The sequence below is a fragment of the Dromiciops gliroides genome, chromosome 3 (assembly GCF_019393635.1).
Source record: "Dromiciops gliroides isolate mDroGli1 chromosome 3, mDroGli1.pri, whole genome shotgun sequence".
NCBI classification, from domain to species: domain Eukaryota; kingdom Metazoa; phylum Chordata; class Mammalia; order Microbiotheria; family Microbiotheriidae; genus Dromiciops; species Dromiciops gliroides.
Window position 1 is genome coordinate 506122946 of NC_057863.1, and position 10087 is coordinate 506133032.

Sequence of the window (10087 nt, forward strand, 5' to 3'; positions counted from 1 at the left end):
AAATAGGGAGGATATATATACTCATTAATACCCTACAACAATACACTTATTAATATATGGTAGATATAGTACTGAAGCCAGTAAGCCATTTTTCTTTTCCTGAAAAAGGAATGGAAAGAAGAAAGGGAGGAGAGGAGAAGAGCAAGATGTAAAAGGGAGGAAAAATAAAGGAAGAGGGGGAAGGAAGGGAAAGCAAGGTGTGGGAGAAGAGAAGGGGAAGGGAAAAGAAGGAGAATGGAAGGAATAAATAATGAGAAATGGAAGGGGAGAGGGAAGAAAAGGAAAGGGAGAAGTGATACAAAAGGAAGGAAAGGGAAGGAGATTTGACATGGAATTCTTTATCCATGCCATACATTTGTTAGACAAGCAGTATGTTAAATGTTTATTCAGAAAAAGCATGTATCTACAAGATATAGATGCATATATGAGATAAACAAATGGCAATTAACTACATTTAGAACTGGATTAATAGGTAGAGTTAAAGAGCAGTTGTTATTTTTCAATACCAATTTTATAGGAAGTGGAGCAATCTATGGATCTTGACTCAGTTCAATTCTATTAAACATGTTTTTAAGAAAAAGGCATTATTGGCACGCTTATCAAATTTTCAGATAGCAGGAACTTGGGCAGAATAACTAACACACTGGATGATACAGTGAGGGTGTAAAAAGATATATTAAAAAGTTAAAGTGAAAAGATTGAAATTAGAAAGGTTTATTTCAAGATAATTCAATTCAGTAAATAATTACTATGTCTCCTATGTGTTAGGTATTGTGCTAAGTGTTAGGGATAGAAAGAAAGGCAATTTTTTTTTCTAATGTGACTTATAGATGTTTATAGTTGGGTTCAAAACTTAATTTCACAAGAATATAATTATTTTTGCAATCACATACCTTACTGAATAAATCATTGTCTGGATGTAACTCGGTGTTTTCATTTTTCTGTAACAGCTTAAGTGAGCCAGCCAGGAGGACACAAAGAGTTTCCATGTGACAATCAGACCTTCACTGAATGAACACCTTAGAGTGCTTGGGTAAGATATCTACTGAAGGATTTCCTTGGTGAAGAATCACCTGTCTCCGACCTCTGCATCATCCTGAACTTTATCCAGACGGGGACCTCAGAGGAGATGAGGGCTTCAAAAGAGGCCTCCCATATGAGGCCTTTTATTGAATTTCCTCCTTTTCTGCCAAATTATTTTCATGTATATTTATCTGTGGACATGTTGTTTTCTACCTAGTAGAATGTAAGTTCCTCAAAGGCAGGGATAGTTTCATTTTTGTTTTTGAATTCCTAGCATGTAACACAGTGTATGATAGATAGTAGGGGATTATTAAATGCTTATTGAATTGAATTAAGAGAATAAAGATAGCCAAGAAGAGAATTGAGAGATAGACTTGAAAGCAACATCCTAGGAGCTTGGCAGAGATTTGAAATCCAGAATCACTGAGCTAAAAAGCATGGTCCATTCATGGTGGCAGTGGGCAATGTAAATCAGCATAAGAATACAGAAAAAGGAACATCTCTACTTGTCATCCAGGAAGTTAAGAAAAAAAAAGGGGATCCTTACAGTGACATGAAATTTTTTGCAATGTTTCTCTTCTTTTTGAAGTCACTTAGCAGCTAGGCATGAGAAAAATGAATTTTTTTTGTGAAAAAGATGAAAGTATCATGGGATTAGTGGACCATAGAATAATTTTCTGTCTCATTTATTTAACTGATGAATTAGCCTTTTTATGCTCAGGAGAGGATCCCAGACAAGATAAAAGAAATAAACTAAATAGGAACTTTAGATGAAAAATATTTCTGAGGAAATGTAGAAAAATCACAACTGATGTTGAGGTTGGTGAGTAAAAGAATATGAGAAAGGGAAGGAATATAATAGAATATTAGGCCTAGAGGTAGCTTTGAAGAGCATGTAGATCAATTAATTTATTTAACAATTGAGGAAACTGAAGAAGATGGGATTGTGAGTTATACAAAGTCAAAAAATTATTAGTGGCAGCTATTATTCTTGTGTTATTTCTCCATGTTAGCATTTCAGGGAATAATTCTTTCAAATCAAGGACAGTCCAAACACTTCCCACTCCAATCACATGGTTTCTACTGCACTATAAACAAAGTATGTGAACATTTGAGGAGCCTCTGTAGCAACCTGCAAATGCAGATTTCCAAGTAGTTTGTTGAAAATAGAGCTTTCCTGATAGCTTTTGTTTTTATTTCATCTGTTTTCCCCTCAATGCCATTAAAAGAACCATTCCTTATGAGAAAAGGATACTAAATGGCTTTATTTTTTATCACTAAGACATAGCTTTTATTTTAAAATTAATTTTTTAAATGAACAATCATTAATCTCATCTCCCTCTTACATTGTTTTATCTGCAATTCAGAAAGAAGAAAAACAAAACCTTGATAACAAATATTCATAGTCAAGAAAAACAAATTTCACATTGGCCATGTCCAAAAATGTATGTCTAATTATGCATTATGTGTCAGTCACCTCCCTGTTACATAGTGGGTAACATTTTTTATTATCAGTCTTCTGAAATTATAGTTAATAATTGAAAGGATCATAGTTCTTAAGCCTTTAAAAGTTATTTATTTTTATAAAATTGTATTATTGTACAATTGCTCTCTAGGTTATTTTCACTTATTTTTTCTCTGCTCTTTTTTCAGTCAATACATTCTCAGTTTCTTTGTCATTGTCCATTTCATTATTTCTTATGATATTATTCCATTACACTTGAATAAGATATTTTGTTCAACCATTAGTCAGCTAATGTAGACCCCCTCAGTTTTCATTGTTTTGCTGTCACAAAAAGAGCTGCTCGAAATACTTTTATACTGATAGATCATTGTCTTCTTTCTTTGATCTCTCTTTGTTTTCATTTATAATTCTATTTTTTCCAAATTATATGTAAAAACAAATTTTGACATCAATTTTTAAACTTTGTGTTCCAACTTCTCTTCCTCACTCCCTCCCCACCCCACCCTCCAAGAACTAAAGCAATTCAGTATAAGTTATATATGAGTAGTCATGCAAGACATCTCCACATTAGCCAGGTTATGCAAGAAAACAGACAAAAACAAAACTTCAGATTAAGGAACTATCAAAAAATTATGCTTTAATAATCTGTTTTCAGATACCATCACTTCTTTCTCTATAGATAGATTGCAATTTTAATAAGTCTTTCAGAGTTATCTTGAATGTTTGCATTGCTGAAAATAATCAAATCATTCACAACATATCATCTTACACTATTGTTATTTTGTATACAGGACATTTCACTTTGCATCAGTTCATGTAGGTTTTTCCAGGTTTTTCCGATAGCATCCTGCTCATCATTTTTTTTTGTTTCTGATAAAGTAACTGGCAAAAATCATTATGTTTCAGTCTGTATTCAAATGCCATCAGTTCTCTCTCTGTAGATGGATTGCATTTTTCATAAGACCTTTGGAGTCTGTCTTGTATCATTGCTTTGCTGAAAATAACCAAGTCATTCACAGCAGAACATCTCACAATTTTTCTGTTATCTTTGATCTCTTTTTAAGGAACACCTGGTACAGGTATTTCTGGGTCAAAAAGTATGCATAGTTCAGTAATATTTGGAAATTATTTCAAATTATTTTCAGGATAGTCAGTCCAATGAACAACTCTACCATTAGTGCATAAGTGTGCCTGCTCTATCACAGTCCCTCCAACATTTGTCATTTTCCATTTTTTTCAACTTATTGAATCTGATATTCTAATTAGTGTTGTTTTAATTTGCACTTCCCCAGTTGTTAGTGATTTGAAACATTGATTTGTATATGGCTATTGGTAGCCTGAATTTTGAAAATATCACATTCCTATCTTTTTTCTTTTATCAATAATGGAATTAGAATTCTTATAAATTTGAACCAGTTTTTTACATAGCTTAGAATTTTAGATCTTCATCAGAATCCCTTACTGCAAAGATTTTTTCCAGTTAACTATTTGAATTTTAATCTTAGCTGCATTGATTTTATTGGTGCAAAGTCTTTTTACTTTTATATCATCAAATTGCCCACTTTATCTTCTTAGATCCTCTCCATCCCTTGTTTGGTTCTGGATGCTTGCAATATATACCTGGTGAAGTAAGTATAGTGTCTGTGTGTGCGTGGGTGGGTGTGAGGGTGTGTGTATAGTTAACATAAACTCCCACATATACAAATGGTACAGAAGGGTGGAAGGTCTAACTTCTTGAAAACGTTAATGATTCTGACTTTCATGTTACACATGGTGGAGAGAATATGTTCCTCTGATAGAAGTAGAACAATTTTCTCCAACTATCCTGATTCCATGTTAACAAAAGCTCTTAAATATAATGCTCTTGAGAGCTAAGTTAGGGTCCCTTAAACTCTGATCTCATACTTTCTCTCTATTCTGTGAATCATGTAGAAGAATGTCCTAGCGATGGTGGATGCATAATACTTTGTTCAAGAGAGAAATTCTCAGAACCAATGTTAGAAAAAAATTGGGGAAGTGAAAGAGCTTGGTAATCCATGATCCCTTGTGTGAAGTTAGGGGTTGAGCAGAAGACTAAATCCCTCAAGAGAAAAAAAAATCTCAGTGGCACAGTGTATAAACATTGACTTTATAATTCCTTCTCCCTTCAGAGTATGTACCCAGGGAGAGAACTTACTGGATCCTCTGCAATTGGGTCCATGAGATTTTCATAGACAAAATAAAACCTTCAGTTTCCTATCACCTGTTGACTCTGGAGATAGCTCAAGGCACTATTTCTGTCCTTGTAGCTGGAGCAGACTCTTCAGGTGAAGCCACAGTAAGAACCTGTGCACTTTAGAGCTCACAACATCTCTTAGGTTGGTTCATAGGCTGAGGTGTGTGATGATTGCCTCAGTAGAAAAGGGAGTATCAGTGTCTCAGAGGGTGAGGTTTCTTTTGTTTTTGTTTTTGTTTTTTGCAGGGCAATGATAGTTAAGTGACTTGCCCAGGGTCACACAGCTAGTAAGTGTCAAGTATCTGAGGCCAGATTTGAACTCAGGTCTTCCTGAATCCAGGACTGGTGCTTTATCCACTGTGCCACCTAGCTGCCCCCTAGAGGGTGAGTTTTTTTATAACTCTTATCAGTTATTTCTCCTTTAGGACCCAGGGGCTCAAAACTAGTAAGGACCAATATTGAACTGTCGAGGCAGAGGAAGGGTCAGTGTAAACCACATTCATTTTTTATTTTTACTACTGCTTTCTCCTTCCTGCTTTGCCAACCTGGGAATATGAGATTCTATAAAATATCACACCTGTAAACTCTGTCACTGACTAATTTTTAGGTGTAGTCTAGATAAGAGTAGGGAAGAAAACATTCCAAGATAATTGGATGCTTTGTAGATTTAGTCTCTAAATAAAATATTCCATCCCTGACCTCTATCACTTGCTCATATATAGGTTTTCTGGGATAATCCTGGTGAGAGTGGGGAGGAGAACATGCAAAAATAATGGAGGCCTTAGTACTATTAATTCCCTGTCTCCTTTGGTCTCTATATTTAGGGAAAGGGACTCTAGACCCAGTCTATAAAAATCTAGGGGGTGCAATGGAAATACCAAACACTGGGCTTTGAGTTTTTAATTCTAGATAAGGCACTTATTACCTGTGTGACCTGGGTCAATGTCACCTAATTTCTGTCTCAGTTTCTTCAGCTATAAACTAGAGATAATAATAGCACCTATTTCCCAGTGTTGTTATGAGATTCAAATGATGTATTTGTAAAGAATTTAGGGCAGCAACTGACACATTATAGGTCCTATGTAAATCATTTCCATTATTATTTTTATTACTAATAATATTTTTGGTATTGTTATTAATAATAAATATATCCATTGTTAATCATACTTTGACGATAAACATTTTCAGAACTCTTTGAGGTACTACTTAATTACTTCTGAAATGGGGACAGTAGTTAAAGATTTTACCTAAGGTTGCCAGCATAGGGAGTGTTGTAGAGAATAGAGTAAAGTACTGTCATTTTCCTGGGTTTTTTTTTCCCTTTGGAGTCTGTAAAACATCAACTGTTACTCTGCAGGGGAACTCATGAACAGTTTTCTGCATTCATCAAGCTCATGGAGACAGTAACTCAGCCTAATCAAAATCCCTGGATATCTTGGGGTGATAAGAACAGAACCTTCATGGCATGGTGATGATACTTTCAAGACACTTCCAGAATTGCTCTTTTTTCATAACTGGGGAAGAGGGTTTATTGGTCTTATTTTGCTACTAGTATTACTTTTCTCTTCTCCTCATAGATCCCTTAAGAGGAGAATGGCTTTGGAAAATGCCTCTTCAGTGACTGAGTTCATCCTTGCAGGCTTAACAGATCAACCAGAGCTCCAACTACCCCTATTCCTTCTGTTTATGGGGACTTATGTGATCACTGTAGTAGGAAACTTGGGACTGATCATTTTAATCAGGTTGAATACTCAGCTTCACACTCCTATGTACTATTTCCTCTTCAACTTATCTTTCATAGATCTCTGCTACTCTTCTACCTTTACCCCTAAAATGTTGATGAATTTTGTTTCAGAGGAAAACATCATCTCTTATTCAGGATGTATTGCTCAGCTCTATTTCTTCTGTTTTTTCTGTGTTTCTGAGTGTTATGTGTTGACAATAATGGCTTATGATCGTTATGTTGCCATCTGTAATCCATTGCTGTATAATGTTACTATGTCCAATCAGGTTTGTTCATGGCTATTAGGTGGGGCATATGTAATGGGATTTTCTTGTGCCATGGCCCACACTGGATGCATGCTGAGACTGTCCTTTTGTGATTCCAACATCATAAACCATTACTTGTGTGACATAGTTCCCCTCTTCCAGCTGTCCTGTTCCAGCACCCGTGTCAATGAGTTGGTGGTTTTCTTTGTTGTGGGCACTAACATCATCGTGCCTAGTATCACCATCCTTACCTCTTATGCTCTCATCCTGTCCAGTATCCTGAGCATCAGCTCCAATGAGGGCAGGTCCAAAGCCTTCAGCACCTGCAGCTCCCACATAATTGCTGTTGCTCTTTTCTTTGGGTCAGGTTCATTCATGTATCTCCAGCCCTCTTCATCAGAGTCTGTGGATCAGGGCAAAATAGCTTCAGTGTTTTACTCAAATGTGGTGCCCATGCTAAATCCCCTCATTTATAGTCTGAGGAATAAAGATGTTCAGTCTGCCTTGAGGAAAACCTTGAAAACAAGAATATTTTCCAGGACAGGAGCAGGATTTTCATAATGTTATTTAAATTCAAGGGCCTAAGATTTTATTTTGCCTTGCTACATTAAAATTCTCATAGGAAGGAATCTTTTCCCAATTTTTTTCCTCCCCATTCTCTATTGCCCAACATTCTACCAGCAGGACTTACTTCTTTGTTTTGAAGATGCAGTGGAAAGTGTACTGGCTTTAGGGTAAGAGCATTGAGGTTTTAAGCCTGGATGTTCTTTGTGACCTTGGGCAAGTCCCTTAACCTTTGTCAGTTTCAGTTTTTCCCCATTTGTAAACATGGAGGTATTTGGACTATGTTTCTTCTAACATCCTTTATAGATATAAATCTTTCACTTATGACCCTCTGTGAAAATGGAACTACTGCCATGGAATCATTCAATAAGGTATATTTTAATTTTGGTAGACCTTTCATTCTCTTCCCATCATTACTGATCAATAATTCATGAAAGCAACACATGAAGATATGTTGCTGGGAAAATATTAATAATGTGTCCAATTCATATAGATATAAAACAACCCCTTTATTCTTTTTAAAATTTTTTATTCAGAATTTAATTTTCCCTCCAAGTTACATGTAAAAATAGTTACAGTATGTGAGAGATTTGACTTACATACCTTTCCTGAGGAAAGTTGCTTTTCCTTTGTCAAATTGACTGAACCCCCAGGATGGAATAAGCATTTTTATTTTTCTGTTTTATAATATATTTTTTATCAGAAGCTAGTTGGAAGGGTGGGAAGAGACTAAGTTGTGCAAATATTTTTTTGTGCAGTGTAACATTCTCATTTTACAGAGAGGTAAATACTTGCTCAGGGTGAAATAAGTAGTAAGAAGAGTCTGTATATGAAGAGTTCAACATTATTTGAGCAATAGTTTAAAACTCAAAGTTGTAGTTAAAAGGGAGCATAATATAGTGGAAAGGGTTCTGAGATTTCAAATCCATTCTTGGATATCTAGTTACTAATTGATATTGGCCAACTTATCTTCTCACAGCTTAAGTTTCCTTATTAATGAAATAGGAATAACAACTCTACTTCAAAAAGTTGTCCTTAAAATCAACCAATAAACCATAGGAAAAATGTTTGGCAAATCTTAAAATTGTCTCTAAATGTCAGTTACTATTTGTCTATTTGCATGTATTAATGTTATTACCATCTTTTCCAATGGGGATCCAATAACAACAGTATTAAGACAAGTCATCATCCCACTGTATTTTTATATTTCATGTTCTACATATTTAGGTTTAGGCTGCTAAAATTATTTCTTTTTGTAGTTAAGCCAAAGCATGTAAGCTCGTTCTCTGTAGGATTGTTGAAAGTATCCTCAGTGTAACTTGAGTAGCAGACAGAAAAACTGGGACTATTTCTGTTCTCATATGTTTTTAATTTCCTCTATTAGTTACCCATGTTTTTAAGATTTTCATTCATTGTATCTTGGAGATTATTTGGATTTGATAGAGCAGCATAAATTAAAATATTTTTCCTAAATATATTTTATGTTTTAAAGCCATGTCTGGGCAGTTATAACAATTCAGTCTCTCATAGTCATCCAGGTCTGGTATAATTTGTTGGTTATATTCTCCTTCATATTTTGAGGTATTTATTTGTAGTATGGGCATTTGCCATTATTCAATCCATAAAATGTAATGGGTCTCTATCTAATTATAGCCACAAGGTCATGTCTTGCTAGGTATTCTATGGGTACAAAACTTTTAAATCTTTCAATAATGCATTTCACTGACTTCATATTTCCTTTCTTTTTAAAAAAGTTTTAATATTTCATTTTTTTCCAATTACCTGCAAAGACATTTTTAACATTGTTTTAACATTGTTTTAAAAAATTTAGTTCCAAATTCTCTCCCTCTATTTTCTCTTCCTTCCTTGAGAAGGCAGTATTATAGAGATTATACATGTGCAATCATGTAAAATGTATTTCCATATTAGCCATGTTGTGAAAGAAAACACAGACAAAATCCCCCCAAAAATAAGAAAGGAAAGAAAAGTATGCTTCAATCTACATTCAGACTCCATCAGTTCTTTCTCAAAAGCTGGATAGTATTTTTTATAAGTGTTTTGGAACTGTCTTGGATCATTGTATTGCTGGGAATAGCTAATTCATTCATAGTTGATCATCAGTAAATATTGTTGCTGTGTACGATGTTCTCTTGGTTCCACTCACTTCATTTTGTATCAGTTCATCTAAGTCTTCCTAGGCTTTTCTGAAATCACCCTGCTTGTCATTTCTTATAGCAGAATAGTATCCTATCACAACTACCTAACAACTTGTTCAGCCATTCCTCAATTGATGAGCATCCCTTCAGTTACGAATTTTTTGCTACCACAAAAAGTCTACTAATATTTTTGTACATATGTGTCATTTTTCCTTTTTTAAAATGTCTCTTTAGGATACAGGACTAGCAGAGGTAGTCTTTTGTCAAAATGTATACAGAGTTTTATAGTCCTTTGGGCATAGATTGGATCAATTCACAACTGTATAAACAGTACACTAGTGTACAAATCTTTCCACATCCCCTCCATCATTTGTAATTTTTGTTTTCTGCCATATAAGTCAATCTGATGGGTGTGAGGTTGTGCCTCAGATTTGTTTTAATTTATATTTCACTAATTAATAGTGATTTAGAGCATTTTTGTTATCTATAGACAGCTTTGATTTTTTTCTTCGGAAAACTGCTTGTTGATATCCTTTGACCTTTTCTCAATTGGGGAATGACATATTCTTATAAATTTGATTCTGTTCTTTATATATTTTAGAAATGAGACCTTTATCATATAAACTTGATATTAAATATTTTCTCTAGTTTTCTGCTTTCCTTCTAATTTTGGCT

The 10087-nt window shown here is 34.6% G+C and overlaps 1 pseudogene; it reads left to right on the forward strand.

Moving 5' to 3' along the window:
- The first annotated feature begins 6263 nt into the window (after window positions 1–6263).
- Window positions 6264–7303, forward strand: LOC122747842 (annotated as a pseudogene).
- The last annotated feature ends 2784 nt before the right edge of the window (window positions 7304–10087 follow it).